Source organism: Onychomys torridus, chromosome 4 (assembly GCF_903995425.1).
Source record: "Onychomys torridus chromosome 4, mOncTor1.1, whole genome shotgun sequence".
In the NCBI taxonomy this organism is placed as follows: Eukaryota; Metazoa; Chordata; class Mammalia; order Rodentia; family Cricetidae; genus Onychomys; species Onychomys torridus.
The window spans coordinates 76,424,221-76,442,430 of record NC_050446.1 but is presented as its reverse complement, the minus strand read 5'-3'; the positions used below and the strand labels follow the sequence as shown (position 1 = coordinate 76,442,430).

General features: G+C 46.6%; 1 protein-coding gene across 9 annotated transcripts in view; it reads left to right on the top strand.

Annotated features, from left to right (window-relative positions):
* The window catches only part of Prr5l (proline rich 5 like), a 184,719-nt gene that overhangs the window by 89,552 nt on the left and 76,957 nt on the right, over positions 1-18,210 (top strand). Inside the window, exon 7 of one of the 9 annotated variants that reach the window (XM_036183782.1) lies at positions 16,164-16,293. The exons of 7 other annotated variants lie outside the window; for them this stretch is intronic. The gene's annotated coding sequence lies outside the window, so the exon portion shown is untranslated. Of the gene's footprint in view, positions 1-13,125; positions 13,340-16,163; positions 16,294-18,210 lie in introns of those variants that run through there. One more of the 9 variants, XM_036183787.1, reaches the window with a different exon arrangement.

Genomic DNA, 18,210 nt, shown 5'->3' with positions numbered 1-18,210 from the left:
TGAAGTATTACCCTTTCTCAGAAACAGCCATCTACGGGGAGCTATCTTGACTTCTTTGGTGAAAGGGTGTGAAACACCAGGTTTCTGGTGGCCCAAGTGTAATCCCTGGGAGGAGATGTTGAGCTGGTCTGGGTTCCTGCTGGGACAGGAGGACTATCCACTCATGTTGAGAATAAACAGAGAGCTCTTTGTGCAGTGGCTGTGCACCCTGCCCAGCGCACTTCACTTTGTGCCAGCCTGGGCAGATCCAGTGGGTTCTTGGGTTCTTGGGGACAACAACATCTTTGCTTTAATAGCTTTCGTTTTATGTTTCTATGAAATTCCCCTCATTCCTCACATCTGTCAGAATGGATGCACTGGATGAGAATACTTCTTTTATCCAAACAGTTTTATAAACTGCCTCTTCTAGAATTACAGGGTAAATATGACTGAAGTTGGGAAAGACTGAGGAACAGAAAAGAAAATAACGTGATTTGTGATTATTTCTGTTTCCAATAGGCAATGAGACCTTGAGGCCATTTTTTAAAAGCCCAAGGTGGTTTTCTGTGAAATGGGGTAAGAACACCAGCCATTTCACAGCTTCTCCAAGGAGTGGGGCTCTGCTAGCAAAGTCCCCCTCAATCGTGTCCACATGCTGCATGTGTGTGGTTAGTATCAGCTCTACTTGCTACCTCTAGATTTCGCATTTGTGTGTATGTGAAGTGGGACAAAAAGAGGAGAAGGTGAGGGCTGGAGAGATGGCTCAGAGGTTAAGAGCTCTGGCTCTTTTTCCAGAAGACCTGGGTTCAATTCCAAGCACCTACATGGCAGCTCACAACTGTGTGTAAGTCCAGTTCTAGAGGATCTGACACCCTCATACAGACACATGCAGGCAAAACACCAATGCACATTAAATAAAGAAATCTTAAAAAAAGAAAGAGGAGAGAGGGAAGGGAGAAAAGGAGGAAGAGAGACATATACAGTGTACATTACACAGAGAATATAAAAATTAATATATTTCCTATTAATAACATTTCTTTTACCTAAAGAGACAGCGTATCAATGGAATTCTGGACAGAGTCTTAAAAACAAACAAACAAACCTGTATTACAGGTTCTTGGTTCATTAATGTTCTAGTTTATATACCAGTCTGTGGGGAACACAGCTTGAGTTGATCCTCTAAATGTATCAGATGGACCTGTGTGTGTCATAGTATGTAGCATACTAAATGGTGGCTATAGGGTGATGTGTGGAACTTTGATATTGAAGAAAGAGGCCCAGATTACCTTCAAGGAGTGTGTGTGTGTGTGTGTGTGTGTGTGTGTGTGTGTGTGTGTGTGTGTTTGTACATGTGTACTGGTGTGCATGAATGAATATGCGTGCATGTGTGTGTGGAGGACTGAAGTTCACATTGGGCGTCTTCTTCAGTCTCCATTTTATTTTGAGGCAGAGCCTCTCTGATTCCTGCTAGTGTAGATAGCCAGCTTACCCTGGGGATCCCCTATCTCTGCCTCCAGAGTGCTGGGATTGCAAAAGGGCCACTGCACCCGCCTGGCCTTTATATGGGTTTAGAGGATCCCCAGCAGTGCCTTATCTACTGAGCCATCTCCCCAGACTCCTTAAGGCACTTTGGATCAGGCTTCTGGCTCACCAAGATAAAAGCTTCTGGCCGGAGTTCCACCCCAGTAGCCACAAAACTCCTGTCTCTTGTTTCTCTTTGCTTTCTTCCTCCTTTGTGCTCCTCTTTCCCCCAAACATACCCAGGCAAACATGATTGAATTCGAACTCCTCATTTGCTCCATCTGCCTTTGTATGTAACTGATGCTCAGATCACTATCTACTGTCATTATTCATGCTGCGGTTATGTGGGTTTTGGAAGAGGGAAAATATGAACGTCATGCTTTACTTTGTAGATGACTATTTTATTTACATTTTTTTTTTTTTAGGCAAGGTCTCATTATATAGCCCTGGCTAGCCTAGAACTCACTATGTAGACCAGGCTGGCCTCAACATCACAAAGATCTACCTGCCTCTGCCTCCCAAGTGCTGGGATGAAAGGCATGTACCCAGCCTCTCTATATTTTTGGCTGACTTATGGAGGTCTCCTTAACTTCATTTATTATTCAAAATTGTAACACATATTAGACTGTGAAGAAAAGCTAAAATAAACTGAAAATATAGTACACCGTTAGACTGATAACGGAACTGGGGTTGTTTATCAAGGGAAACAAACATGGGCAATAGACACAAAAAGTTTTCTCATCTGAGGTCAGGAATGTGGCTTGGTTGGTAGGCTGCTTGCCAGGCAGGTAGGCCCAAAGCCTTAGGTCTGATGACCCCTGACATGCATAAAACTGCATGTTAAGACAGCATTTACGAGGTGAGGGCAGGAAGATGAGGAGCTCAGGGTCATCCTTGGCTACACATTGAGTTGGAGACCAGCCTAGGCTATATGAGAACTCTGTCTCAAAATTGTCTTCTTACTTTGAATGTCATACCTAATATTTGCTTTAGCCATTAAAAATACAATGCTAGGCTGGGTGGTGGTGGTGCATGCCTTTAATCCCAGCACTCAGGAGGCAGAGCCAGGAGGATCTCTGTGAGTTCGAGGCCAGCCTGGGCTACAGAGTGAGTTCCAGGACAGGCACCAAAGCTACACAGAGAAACCCTGTCTCGAAAAACCCCACAATAAAAACAAAAACAATGCTGTGTGTCAAACACCATTGCAAATATTTCACATATTCCCATAAGCTTTATCTGGTTGTCACTAAAACCCCGAGGAAAGCAATTAGCTGCAACTGAGGCCCTAGTGGAGTTAGACTATTATAATTCTAGCTGGGAAGATAGGGTGTGGTGGTTGGAGTGGGAGAGAGTGTCCCCAGGAGGTGACAAGATCAAGGATGACTGTAAGAATAAGCAGAGGCTGTAGAGCAGAGGGCAAGGCCATTGGAAGAGAATTCAAGGATCTGATCTGCCATGATTTCAGAAAGATTCTTTCTATGGATATTCAAATCATCAATAGGTGTGGGTGTGAGCCATTGTTAGGAGAGTGACCATAAACCAGGAATAACAGCTTGAAGGAAGGATGGGGATAACTCTGGAGTCAACAATGACCACAGAAAGAAGAGACCATGAATAGAGTGGTCTGGCAATATCGTGTCCATCCTGAGGGAGAGACTGTGGTCTGGCAGGAATGTGAACAACCAGGAAAACAAACAGTTTAACTTCCAGCCCAGTAGTTCGAGGAATACTGGAGAGGAACCAACACCATTTGGAGGACTTGTGAGGAAACAAGGAACAACCAGGATTCTAATCAGGACAGTCATTCTCCAGGTGTTCCAAGACCCTAGGCCACCCATCCCTAGGACCTGGGCAGAGATCCATGAGAGTAACACTACTTTCACAGAAATCCGAAGGTGTTATTCACCATCTTCATGCCAATTCTTTCATAAGTCTGCTGCTATTCTGGAGCAATGTGTGTGTGCCAGTGCAAAAGGCTGAATGTAGAAATGTCAGAATCCAGCTGTCCTCTGTTAAGCTGGATAGGAGTCTCAGAGATGCAGCAACTGCTTCCCAGTGTTATCATTCTGAACAATCTTATCTCTCATAAAATACATGGTGATTTTATTTTAAACTTACTCTATTTGTTTTAACTTTTAATTTTGAATACAGGAAGTACGAACAGATACTAGACAAATAAAAGCTTTTTAGGATCCTGAGTCACTTTTTTTTAATGATTGAAAGTGTCCTAGATCAAAATATCGAGTGCTCCTCAGTCTGGACATAAAAGCTGGTAAGAAGCTGCCGTTTACGTGAGTTTGCTGGTAAGGAACCGTTGGACCCAGAGAACAGGGACAGGGCTCTTGAGAACAGGGATGGGCTGGGGAATGGATCATAAAAGGGGAAACAGAGAAAACAATAATTTGGTGATGCCATTTTAGGGGTCAAGAGACCCTAATGTGGCCTTATGCCTTGTGCAGATTGGGAGAGAAAGGGAGAAAAGCCCAAATGTAGAGTGGTCAGGAGGCCACAAGGGTCCCAGGAGACAAGGAGCACAGGGCACAGCACAACAGCCTCTGCTGGGGGTGGGTGGGGCCAACCCAGGAGAGGTCAAACATCCCAACTATGTGTGGATTCCAGTTTCTGCTTTTGATGATGGTGTTTTTGTTTGTTTGTTACAAGGTCTCACTACATAGTACACCCTGGCCTGGAACTTAAAAATCCTGCTATGGCTCTCTCCCATGTCTTGAGGTTAAGAGCATGAATTATTATACCTGACACTTTAAAATTGCAGCAACACTTCCATTACAGATGCTAGTGCTCGGCCCCCAGCTTTTGTGTAGATTCTGACAACTGAGACAGGGGCGAGCATTTTCATCCACTGAGCCATCTTCCCATTCCCTAGCTTGCGTTAATTTATTATTATTGTTGCTGTTGTTAAGACTTGGTTATTTTATTTTGTGAGTATGATTATCTTGGCTGCACATATGTATGTGCACAATATTTGTGCCTGGAGCCTGCGGAGATCAGAAGAGAGTGTTGATCTTGTGGCACTGGAGTTACTGTTGGTTGTGAGCCACCATGTGCATGGTGGGAACTAAACCTGGGTCTTCAGCAAGAACAAGTGCCGGGCCATCTCTCCAGAACTGCTAGCTTTCGTTCTTAAAAGGCCGTCTGGATGTCACAAGCTCACCTTCTCTTGTGTAGTGTTACCACCATTTTCAGTGTCCAAAGTATGGTGGTTCTTGGCATAGGTGCCTCGAAATGCCTTCTGTGATGGTTGGAGGGAGATGGAATCTCCTTTTTGGATGAACTTTAGTATGTATTTGGAATGTGCTCCCTGCCCCCCCCACCTTTGGCCCAGCCTTAATGGATAGGCGTGTGCTGACCTCTATTGTAACCTGGCATTTCCACTGAAAAACAAAACGTTATCTATGGGCACGTTTCCTCATCCACCTAGCACACCGGACAGTGCTGCATCACTAAAGCCACACTGGATCACAGTCATCCCTGCTCAGTCCCTAAGCTTCCCTGTCTCCTTCTTCCTTGATTTCTCACAGCCAAGTCCTAAAGGGACCAATGCGGATCACCTCTGCTCTGTTTCTAGTTCGTCCTGTCATCTGGTGAGATCATTCTGGGAACTAAACTCGAGTTCTGTAGAAGAGCAGTAGGCACCCTTAACTGTTGAACCATGTCTCCAGCCCAGTGAGAGCTTCCTGGACTGGTGGCACATGCCTTTAATCCCAGCACTCTGGAGACTCAGGCAGGGGTATTTTTGAGAGTTTGAGGTCAGCTTGGTCTATATCTACATAGCAAGTTCCAGGACAGCCAGGGCTACATAGACCTTATCTTTAAGAGGGAAATAAGATTTATAATTTTGACTGTATGTGATGAATAGATGTATGCTTGTTAGTGACTGGTGCTCATGGAGGCCAGAAGAGGGCATCTGATCCCCTGCAGCTAGACTCAGAGATGCTGGGAACTGAACCCAGGGCCTCTATAAGAGCAGCCAGTGGTCTTCAGAGTTAAGCCATCTCTCCAGCCCTCAGTGAGAGCTTTCTAAGGCAGAAATAAGATTGTGTTACAGAGGGCAGGAGAGATGGCTCAGCAACTAAGATCACAGGCTGCTCTTGCAGAGGACCTGACTTCAGTTCTCAGCACCCAGATCAGGTGGCTCACAGTCACCTGGGACCCCAGCTCCAGGGAATCTAAGGCACTATACTCATATGCATAAAATCACACACAGACATGCACATCAATACATAACTACAGATAAAACCTTAGAAAAGACTGTTAGAGTACTCCCTCCTTGTCCTCAGAACCCTCTTGGAATTTCTTGCAACACTGAACTCTGGCGTTTCTGCAGACAGTCTTCTTTCTCTTTAAGTGGCTTTTTTTGGTTATGCCGGAGATGTGGCAGCTTCTTCTTCAGGCTGTTGTGTAACAGTTTCCTCCAAGATTGAAACATTATATCCTACAGGGAAGCTCCTTAAGCAGGAAGGTAAACAACTCAAAATAGTTTCAGGATGTCCCCAAAATTGACCAGCTTCACTAGGCCCCTCCCTGCCAGATTAAACAATAAAAGCTCAGAGTCCCCCTCAGAAGAGCACACAGCCAAGCTGCAAACAAGACTCTGAGACCAGACCAGTGCCTGAAAAAGCCAGAAACCAACCAAGCTTCCTGGAAGGGGTTTATATCAGAGTCACTTAGAAAGGACACTTTTCAAGCTATTGAATTGTGGACAGGCTATGCAGTATGCTCCAGGTTCCCAGCTTTGTGAGCTATCACTTGTGTTGGGGTGGGGGCTTTGGTTTGCACCTGTCTTTGAGTTATTTCTGCTCCTGTAAGAAACTCCTCAGCCATGGTCTTGTAAGTAACCGCAATAAAACTCATTGGTTATAAAGTGGACTTGGATGGTATCTGTCCTTTGGTCTATTTTTTGGTCTGTTGTGGGAACCTTGTCTAGGGTGAGTAGACTTGAGTGTTGACTCTCTCCAGGGAAAATGTTGCCAGCCAGCACATGGGCAGAAGTGGCCTGTTGTGGCACTCTACCTGTGCCAGCCATCTTTGTGTCACATCCAGGACAATCAGTTTACGGTGCTAGGTTTCCTTTGGGTCCTGGTTTCATTGGTTGGCCTTGTTGTGTGAACAGGGAAAGAAGGGACCAGGGTCGGTCCTGCAGTCCTCTTCAGGGGCACATTCTCGGTGATCCACCACTTTCTATTTGACCCATTCTCTTAATAGCACCACACTGAGGATCCAGATTTTGCCAAATGGTCCTTTGTGGGACACTCAAGGTCCAAAACTGCAGTACTACTGATCATAAAACTCTTCCATGACTTCCGGTGGTGACTGGATGACCATTAGGTCCTATCTGATGTTACCTTGATTTTGTCCCAGAATTCATTCTCCCCCTTCTTCACTTGCTTGTTATCTTTTAAATATGTGGGTGTTTTTCTCTGCCTCTCATCTTTCCTAAGCTTATTCCTGACTCAGGCCTCCTATGTTCCCAGGAGTATGTCTCATCATATTAGTCTCACTCCATAGTTACCTTCTCTGAACAATCATCCCTAAGGACCACAAAGAAAGCCCTTCTCTTTCCTTGTCACCAGTGTTCTGTTCTCTCCTTTTCACAAAATTCAGGTGAAACCTGTTATGGTCTGAATGTGTAGTATCTCCCACAATTTCATGTCTTTGCACATTCCATCCCCAACTGGCGGTGTGATCTTCGAAGGTTGAGGATCCTTTGAGGAAGGAAACACAGCTGTGAAATTAGGTTCCTGTAGGTCAGCCTTTAAGGGTTATAGTCCAGCCCACCTCTAGTGGAGTGCTCTGCCTCCTGATCTACCAACTCATGAGAAGCCTCTGTTACAGCCCTCCACTGCTCCAGCCGCCATGCCTCTGCTGGGATGGACTGATATCCCTGAAACCATACGCCGAAATAAATCCTTTCTCCCTCAAGTTGTCTGTCAGGTTTTCATCACAGCAGTGAGAAGGTTACTCAAAAGTGATTCCCTTCACGTGAGCGTGTTTGTCTCCTGCCCCTTGAAGGTAGGAACCAGGCCTTTGTGTTAATTCTTGCACCTCAGGTACTTAACACAAATCAACAACTGGACAATGTTTTGGCCAACCAGCAGAATTGGGATTGTGCAAGGGAATAATTGAGTTTTTAATCCAAGGCATTATTTGTGTAGGATCTCTAACTTGCTTTCCATCTGTAATACCTACTTTTTTCAAGCAGTCTCAGATTTAATTAATCACCAGCTGTCTTAAACAGGAAGGAGGACACGCCTCAATACCAAAAGAAGAAAAAAAGAAAGTTAAAAACCAATGTCTTAGAAATGCTCTGATGCTAACAAGAAAAAGGTGGAAGGGAATTTTTGTTGTTTGGTTATATCATCTAAATTCTACTCCCTACCCCCAACAAACTTGGAGGTACTGAATTTTTCTGGTGGATGTTGGCAGGAGGCAGCATGTGTGTGTGTGATAAACCTTCCCTGGGTACCAAAGGTCACTGATTTTATACCTTGCAATTAGGTCAGATGCAGAGCACATTTCTCATATGGTCCTGCTTTTATGGCCAGTGAGTGCTGAGGATTTCTAAGTGCTTGCTATGTTCTATATTCAGGTTGGCACCTATCATAAATAACCATGTTTACTTATTTTTATGACTGGAGCTTTGAGGCCTGATTGTGCACATGGTTCAGAGACCTACCTACATCCCCATAACCTCTGGGCCAAAGGATCTTGGAGTTTTAGAGTCTCCTTCCCCACATAAAAGGCAATCAAGGGAGTCTGGGGAGATTTGCCCATAAAGCACCTACTTGTACAAAACTGGATTTGGGCATCCTATGCCTGGAACCTCAGTGCTGTGACAGCAGAGACAGATCCATCCCTAAAGTTCACTGTCTAGCTCCAGCATCAGTGAAAGACCCCATCTCAAAAACAGGGTGGGGCCTGGGCGGTGGTGGTTCACGCCTTTAATCCTAGCACTCAGGAGGCAGAGGCAGGCAGATCTCTGGGAGTTCGAGGCCAGCCTGATCTACAGAGCGAGATCCAGGAAAAGCTCCAAAACTACACAGAGAAGCCCTGTCTCAAAAAAAAAAAGTGGAGGGGGGTGGGGTGGGGGGCAACTGAACAAGACAGCCATCATCAGCCTCTGGCCTCCACACCCACGCCTCCATCCCCCAAGTGCACACACACACACACACACACACACACACACACACACATACACAGAGGAGACAAGACAAGGTCTGGAGGGATGCCTTTCCTCTCTGGACTACTTGCCTGACGTCGTATGAGACATCAAGGACGCTAAGGTATGGGAAGGTGGTCTAAACTGGAGAGCAGACCTCTATCACTTAAATTAGAGACAGTGTGTCACTCCTGTTGGATACCAAGCCTGTAAGGTCTTGTGTAGTTTAATGCTGTTGACTGGAGTGGTTCCTGTTATGATTCAGAGACGGAAGCAGGTAATGAAACAAGAGAAAGGTCTAGTATTGACTTCACAGAAGCCCTGTGCTATTCTTTCTCACTTGAGGATGGTGTTGGACTGCTCATCTGACTGTGGCCTGATTAGGGCTCTTCTGGGGTAGGAATGAGTAATAAGGCTGGATGCGCAGGACTGCTTGCTATGAGAAAAGAGGAAAGGCCGCTGAGCAGCAGGCCCTTGGAACTGAAGGTAGTTTGTGTGCCTAGGGGCTGCCCCCCATAAGGGCCTTTGCTTCTTCCTGCCTTCCAGGCCCACTTGTCTCTGTCTCCTCTGTGGCCGCCTTTACCTGAGTAGTACTCAAATGATGTCACTACAGGTAAAGTTTTGTTTGAAAACAACGGGCTCTCGTGCCTGGGGGAAATGTTTGAAGCCCATGACACTGTTGCAAAATCTGCTTGCTCAGAGCTCTGGCTCTTCCTAGCACAGGCAGACATCCCTCTCGAGTTGCAATGAGAGTGGTAGGGAAATGGATGAACCCATTCCAGGAACCAGAGAAGCAGGGAGTAGCTGGGATTGTGGCAAACTAGAAACGGGGTTTCCTCTCCAAACAGGGAGAAAACCATTGCAGAGCTGGTCCTGCGGTCCTTCGGGCCTACAGTATGGCTGACTGACATCACTGCTCCCAGGTCCTTCACGGCAGGCTGAGATCACTGTTTTTAACACGAAGTTTTCTGATTTAAGGAAACGGAACAACAGCATGAAGTTCAGTTAATAGGCATCTAACTAGTCCAGCTGTAGACAGTCTGCGGCTTCTATAATCTAGAGTTCTGACAAAATCATGACCTTTCCCCTTTTCCCCTCCTTCCTTTCTCTCTCTTTCTTTCTCTACTTCTGGTCCTGAAAATGGAATCTGATTTACCCAATACATTTTGGGACTGATTGTGTCAAAGGACAACTCTATGGCTTGGCTGAACCTGTTAGGTTCCCACCCTTAGTCCTAAAAGGGCTGCCTCAGAATTACCCTTTCATCTGAAGCCTGGTCTGGGCCAAGTTCCATTTCAGAGACTGCCACGGCAAACTCTGCAGGGATATGCTTGATAAGGAACTAGCTAGCACCCCACCCCACCCCCACCTACAAGTGAATGTTGGAATGGCATGATCTGTGTTGAAAAGTCAGCGCTCACTGGACATATGTCTATAAATTTGCAAAGTGACAAGCACGAGAGATTGGCATTAGAGAAGTCCTGATTTACACCAAAGTACCGGCTTCTCGTTTTAAGAAGATTCTGTTTACAAATTAGCAACAGTAAGTTGGGTGTGGTGTGGTGGTGTGGATGTGGCTAGCCTGTAATCCCATCATTCAGGAGGAGGAGGAGGAGGAGAAGGAGGAGGAGGAGGACGAAGGGGAAGAGGAGGAAGGGGAGAAGGAGTACGAAGGGGAGGAAGGGGAACCTGGAGTTCAAGGCCATCCTAGGCTAAGGGAGTTAGACACCAGCCTGGACTTTGAGAGTGCTAACTCAGTAGATAAATAAACAAAAACAAACTTAAGTTAGCAAAAGTTCAGGTTAAAACCTCTCTAACGCTTGCTCCCAATCTTTGGATACTTTTTCGTGGCCCCTCCCCTTCTCCTTCACTGTGAATACTTCCCAGGAAGGTCCTTTTTTCACAGGGAAGAAAGTTTCCTTCTTGGACAAGTCTGTTAATTAATTCCCACTCCCCATCCCATACATTGCACAATTCCTTGCTCATCAGGGGCAGTTAGTGTGGAATGAATTTATTCATGGATTTATTCCTACAGTATATACCATGGACATACTATGTGCCTGGCTCTGGTCTAGGAATTCGGACACTACCAGTGAACAAAAGGGGTGACTTTTAGATGGTTCTTTCTATATGTAGATAGACAGGAGGGGGAGATTAAACTTAGGGCAATTAATTTATGTAATCTATAATATATTATAAGGTATTATGGGTGCTAAAGGGGGAAAGGAGTGGAGTGAAGGGCATTGGGAAGAAGGAATGAATTGCAATTTTATTTTTATTTTGAGACAGAATTTCCTTATCCAGCCTAGGCTGACCTGGAACTTCAGATTCTCTGGCTACTGCTTCCTAATGCTTTGTTTCCAGGCAGATAGAATACAGTAGGTCTCCTTAAACAAACAACTGTAGGGGAGGAGCCCTGGAAAGGGAAATGCCTGGGCTCAAGGCTATCCTTTCCTTACAGCAGGGATAACGGTAGTAACAGCATTCTGTCTTGTGAGTTCCTGGAGAGATTCTATGTACTTCCTCCTTGTGAATTCCTTATTATCAATGACTCTGAGATATCTATTATGTTTATTCTCATTTCAAAAGAGTAAACTGAGGTCCAGCAAGCAGCTCTTCAGTAACTGGATAATATCCTGAGGCTAGGAAGGTGTGTATATAGGTGGTGTATGGAACCCTGCCTTGTAGCTGCAGGCTTTTTGGCTTTCTCCTTTTTCTCCTCTTCTTCTTTTCTCCACCCCCCTCTTTTTTGAGACTAGGTCTCTCTGTGTAGCCTTGAAATGTAGACCATGCTGACTTTGAACTTGCAGAGATCCACTTCTGAGTGCTGGACTTACAGGCCTTTTGCAGCCACCATGCTGGCCAGGCCAACTTTTGATTCTCCATCATCGCCCAGCTCCCCAGGCTTTCCACCTCCTGCACTGTGCTGTGCACCCCACCCCACCCCACCCCAGCTATGGGAAAGATTCATTATATATATATATATATATATATATATATTAATTAATTTAATTTTACATATCAGCCATGGATTCTCCTGTCCTCCCTCCTCCCAACCCCCTAGAAAAGATTCTTAAGAGTGAGATTTAAAGACCTTTTGTCATCTTGGGGGTTCTTTTCAGAGTCCTTTAGATTTCTCTAACATTCCTGGGGCTCAGAGACTCCTCCACACCCACACCTTAACACAAAGGCTTCATAGGGTTATGGTGACCAAAGCAAGCTCACGCTTACTTTTAACCAAAAAAGGGCACATACATCTTTTCCTTCATCAAATGTCACTGTGGTTTTGAAGTTCACATGTTAATAATATGAGGTCGGACAGCGCTTTTAAAACTAGTTCCTGCTCAACCACAGAATAAAATTATGCAAGCAGGGAGTCCTGCAAACAGCTGCATAAAAATATTTTTTTCTTGAGACTAGGGCTTGTATAGTGCATGGTGGAATAGAAGTCATTGTGTAGAGCATGACGCCCTAAACTCTTGGTCTTCCTGCCTCTACCTCCAAAGTGCTACATTGGTTCTCAGCCTTCCTAATGCTGCGACTCTTTAATACAGTTCCTCATGCTGTGGCGACCCCAACCATAAAATTATTTTGTTGCTACTTCATAACTGCAATTTTGCTACTATTATGAATCATAATGTGAATATCTGATATGTAGGATATCTGATATGCAGGATATTTGATATGCGGACTTCCCAGAGGGGTCATGACCCACATGTTGAGTACGGCTGTGCTAGGATCATGAGTGCTCCACTATCAGCTCAAATTCTTAGCACCGACCAAATAACGACAACAACATCAAAATAAAATAATTTTACATTGTTTTTAAAATTTCGAATTGGTTGGTTTTCTGTGGTTTCAATTCTGAAAACCTGTCGTGTTCGTGACTCCTTCGCCTGGAAAGAGAATCCCAGATCTTTAAAGTCGTTTTGCAACGCTAAGAGAGGCAAACAAGTGTGGAATTGGTTTGAGAACCTTGCGCGTGCGCGCCCCAAAGCAGCAACAAAAACCCTGTCAGCCTCACGAAAGTTCTGCAGAACTCCTCTCCTTTTTATCTGGTTGCACAAACACCTCTGGGCTCCTGGGCAGTTTCTTATCTTGTGGTTAACAGTGGGATGCCAATCTCCTCTTGGGCGAGCTAAAGGTATCTCTGAGTTTCCTTGACTTGCAGCATCCTCCTCTGCTTTTTAGGACCACGAGCTTGGATTTCTTGAAATTGTCGAAGTGGATTTAAGCGCAGGGTCCTCCACTCTGCCTCCCGTTGTTGCTGGAGAGGAGGCGTGGGACGGGGTGAAGCGAGGCGGGGGCGTTGGAGAGAAACTAGAGCGATGTGCACCGGACAGGAAAAGTGGGAGGAGGTGGGGGGAGGAGAGGAGGCGGCCGCAAGTTGAGAGAGGAGGGAAACAGTCACCAGCCACTCCGGGAGCTACTCAGGAGAGGAACCCGAGCTGGATGCGACCAGGCGGAGGGCACAGCTGGGAGAGGAGGACCCAGGGAGGGAGAGCAAGACGAGAACCACCCAGATCGTTTGTTTCTCTCCAGCGAGAAAACTTTCCCTGGAACGCCGGAAACTTTTTCCTGCGCGCGCAGTGTCTGGGACGGTGGCGTGTGGCTGCTGTGTGCGGCTCGGCTCCGGTGACTCACGCCGGGGACCCCAAGGGGGTGAGTGGGGAAGTCCCTGGAGGGCCTGGAGTCATCCGTTCTGCACCTTCACAGTCTTGGAAAGGAACTCGCCTGGCGTGATCTGGGGGTGGGGGCACGGAGACAGAGAGTCTGAGAAGAGACTCCGCGTGGTTAAGGTGCCTCCGCATTGAATGCTGAGGGCGGGAGGTAGACCTCCAAGAAGTGGATAGGGAAGGCGCAGGCCACCCTTGGCGTAGTTGGTCACAGTGGGCAAGGAAGCACTGTGAATGGTTTTGGGGGATGCTGCCGATCGTGGGACCCATAGTGAGCTAGGAGGCAGATAAAAACAGTACGTGTGTCTGTTTCTTCCTCCCATGGCCCGAGTGGCATATCTGCAGAGCCAGGGTTGCTCAGGGGGCGACTCAGACGCGAAAGCGATCCTCCCAGCCGTCAGTCCCCTTCTTTCCTGGAGGGAGGCGTGGGAGCCGAGGCTGCACAAGGCGGCCTCTTGGTTCCGTGCGCTGGGCAAGTCACTGTAGCTTAGGGGACAGCCCGCGGGAGACTTGGCCCCTGGTGGCGGGAAGCTCCGAACAGCTCGCTGCGGCTTAGCGCTGGGCAGCCACGGTGTCCCCTTTCCTCTTCGTCTTTCGCGCCCGCGGGGCGTTGGGCCGGGATTTCCTCCACGCGCCTCGTGTGCACACAGCGCGTTTTTGCGCGCAGGGGGCGCTGTGGGACCCGCGCCTCACGGTGAGACTCTGTTCCCAGGGCTCTCGCCCAGTCTTCCCTGAACTGTGACGTGAACCAGGTGTGCTTGCGAAGGGTCCTTCATGAATAGATTCTAGGGTGCCACCTTCGTGGGCAGTAGGGGTTTCCCCGATTTCTATGCTCGCCCTGCCGGGGATCACATGCCCCCGCCGCCTCTTCCTCCGCGGTGCCAGAAGCCCGCGTTTTGCTTGTCAGCACTAAAGTGGGGAGTATTTATAGACGCCACTGCAATCCTGCGGTGTGCAAGGTTTCAATTACTGCGCTGCGTCGCGCCCCACAAGACGAGATGCTTACGCACGCCGGCTCAGCTATAAGTCTGCTGCGGAGACCCGCATGGAAAAAAATCTCCAGGCATCCAAAACTTGGAGTTTTGGAATCCTTACCCAGGCGATACATGCAAATTCAGAAACCCAAGAGCATGACCACAGCAGTCCAGGACAATCAAGCTTCTTCCCCCTCCCCCTGCCATCATTCAGCATGGCATCAGTCGGCCTTGGAGACTGCGCCTTTGACAGTCTCTTAGTGATCTTGACAACCTAGGGTTTGAAGTAATAGTATTTCTTGCCTCCACATACTTCAAAATGACATTGTTAGTTCTGGTAAATTGCTCTGGAGGTAGGCACTGTTACTGATTACACCAAGCTGCCAGTGAAGCAGGATAAAAATGAAGCTTATGGAAATCAATTTAGCCACATTTTAAACTTAGCTCTTAGTGAGGTTCCTTATACACCTGAAGAGAGTAGGATGGTCTGCCAGGTGGAACCCGGCAGAGGGGCCCTCTCGCAGCAGTCCTGAGCTCCAGGGAGGACCAGCGTTGCTGTGGAGAGTAGTTTCTGTAGCATGTTGCCTTTCAGAGAAGGCAAGCAACGGTTGACCAGGCTGTCAAGCTGTCTTCTGGTTTCTCCACTCCCACCCATTATTCTAGTTTTTTAAACACACTTCTAACAGCTGGACCCATCAATGTGTAAATGAAAGCTGGTAGTAGAAATAAGACTGCTTGCATTAGGGCTAACCTGAGTCTAGCCGGTTTCTGAAGTGTTGAAGCTTATTTCTTTCAGATCTTGGAGGGGCGTGAGTATGCATTTATTTCAATGGGTGTGGTTTTAGCAGTTATCTTTAATGTTGAAACGTCAAGAAAAACCTGCTTCTGGAAACAGGAAAAACTGTAAACACCTCTTCATATCTTATGATAACACTTTGCACTGAGCCTGGTATATTATATGCTCACCAAAATGGTGAGCACTACTGTATGCCCACTAAATAGGTGAGCACACTGAGGCTCTGTCTTAGGTTATGTGTACAGGGGATGGAGCTCAGACTAGATTGCCACTCTAGGTTTGGAGGCTGCAGATGTCTTCCCCTTCTGTGGGATTCCCCAGATGGTCACTACATCATCATATAGTTGATTACATTTGTGTGTGTGTGTGTGTGTGTGTGTGTGTGTGTGTGTGTGTGTGTGAGAGAGAGAGAGAGAGAGAGGGAGAGTGAGGGGGAGAGAGCTGTGTGTGTGTTATGTCTGTATGTACATGCATATTGCATTGCATATGTTTGTGTGTCAATGCAGGTGTCTTCCTCATTTGATTCTGTTTTGTTTTTTGAGTCAGGGTCTCTAATGATTCTAATTGGCTAGTCAGCAAGTCCCTGGCATCTTCCTTTGCACAGCTGCGCCAGTGCAGAGATTACAGCACGCCTTCAGGTCTGACTTTTTACGTGAGTTCTGGGAATCCAGGTTCGGGTTCCCCTGCTTGTGTGGCAAGCACTTTACCAATAGATCTGTTTCTCCAGCCCACGGGCCGTGTTGTTTCCAAATGGCAAGGAGCACACACTTACTGAAAAAGCTCTCCCTTTGCCGTGTCCACCTGAGAACTCCACACAAGAGAGCTTACCAGAATGTTCTATCTTCTGCTTACTCATTAACTTAGTGTATGGTCAACATTTAATCTACTCATCTGGAGAAGGTGCAACTTGGAGCAACCCTTGTGATGCTTCAGCTCTGTTCACAGTACTCTGTCCTGGTGATATGACTGTTTGTTCCTGTGATACAACCCTTGTACCAGGTAAAACAAATGCAAAGTCCTTTCTCTCTTTCTCTCTCTAGTCCCTTTTGCAGAACCGACCAGCACAGGATAGATTTGAGAAATAGCATGTGAGTCTCTGTGAAGGAGCTCTTAACAACGCCTGCCATCTTTGAAGGGCTCGGTCAGTAGAGCTACCTGCCTCTATGCACTGTAAGTATGTTAGAGGCAGTGCTTCTAAATAATGTTCATCTACTCAGGCAGCCGAGAGAATGAATACCTCTGTGGCTAGAATTTGAAGGGAAGATATTTTGTGTATTTTGTCCAGGATTCGGGGTTCAGAATTTGGAAACAGGGGTACCCTAGTAAGCAGAAGGCATTTGCTTTTACAAGGGAAGAGTCCACATTGGAGTCAAGAAGGCGACTGGGGACATAGATGACAAGACAGTGACAAGCCATCAGAGATCAACTTGAGATAATTCACAGTTTGGCAGACTCCCAAGTTCTCGAGATGGTTGTAGTGGTTTACATGAAAGTTTCTGAATCAGTTCCAGCTACATGGGGACTCTACAATGGGAAAAAGGAGGTCATTGGACTCAAAAGGCCTGAAGGGATAGTTCCATGGAAGGAAAGGAAGATAGAGTAAATAGAACAACTCTACATTGGTGTTGGGGAGGAGTGGCCAATGTAGAGTTGGTGTTGGGGAGGGCAATGTTCTTTGTCACACAGCCAAATAAGACTTGGTGAATGACTTGCCGGATGCAGTTCTGGGGCAGGAGAGGTGGGAAGAGCAGTGGGAAAGTGAGTCCCCTCCTCCTGGGAGTGCCTTTTGTTATTCTGCACCAGCCAGCTTACAGGCGTAGATGTAAGGGAGCCCGTGAGACCAGTTTCCATTTTAATTGGACTTGGCCCTTTGAGGTAACAGTCACTCAATCTCTCTTTAAATATTCTTTTCTTATGCTTTGCCAGTTTATAGCTTTTGTAGATCAATGCTTGGGTTTCATTTAGGAGAAAGAGAAGGAGAGGGGGGAAAAGCCCAGAGGTTAGTGATTACCAAATTGGATTAAGTTCTGTCTAGCAGCGTTTAAAGAGATGCTGCTTGCTCTCTAATTACCATTAACTAGGAATTTAAACACTCTATTAAATTGAAGCTGGCTTGGGGAAAAAAAAAACCCTACAGTATTTTTTAGCTGTAACCTATTCTGGAATTTTAGAAACTTTTACATAGCATATACATGTGTAGAGATACTCGCTGTGTATGTGTATCTCTCTCTATCTAGGTCTTACATTTCCATAGCAAGTAATGCATAGCATTGTTATAAAAATCAGGAGCTCTTGGCCAAGTTCAGCCAGTTTCAGCAGCCTGTGGAGACCCCAGTTCACTGCGGTAGCCTAGTAAGGTGTTGGAGACTCTCCAGATGACTCTTCCTCTTTTGGCTGTAGTCTATGGGAGGACCTGGCAAACACTTGCCCTGCTGCTGTCCAGCATAATTACATGTGCAGTACACTCTGTGTGTAATTATGTGTGACATCGAGTTGTGTATTTACACATGCATTTCTCTGTGCTCTCATGCCCCCTCCTTGCTTCTGAGGTGTCAGTAGAAGTTTCACACGCACCGCACCTGTTCAGGTTCACTCTCACTCGTTGGCAATGGCCTTCTGTTTCTCTTATTACTTTACAGAGTGTTTTTTCCCAGCCTTGCTGGTGCTTTGGACACTGGCTGAGTTCTTGGTTTTGTGGAGGGATCTGGGTTGCTCATGAATTTGAGGATTAAAGAAAGGACTGCCTTTGAGTGCTTTGTCTGTTTGGGGGCACTGGGATATTCAGTTTAAGCAGAGCCCGGGACAATAGCTAAAGGCTTGTTTCTGTTTCCTTGCTCAGAAATGGGACACAATCCTACCTCTGGCTCTGAAATGTGTCTGTGTTAGCCTTCTCTGAGCCGCCTCAGACCCTGTCTCAACCTGCTCCTGACCTCAGCAGCCTAGCTCCTCAGGGTAAATCCTTTCATTCTTGCTGTTGAGTGCTTCAGAAATCCTTTGGAACTGACTCATCGTCCTTTCCTGGATGTCTCCAGGAGACCAAGTCAACTTCTGCTGGCATTTGGAGAACTCGGAAGCATCAGGCAGCTG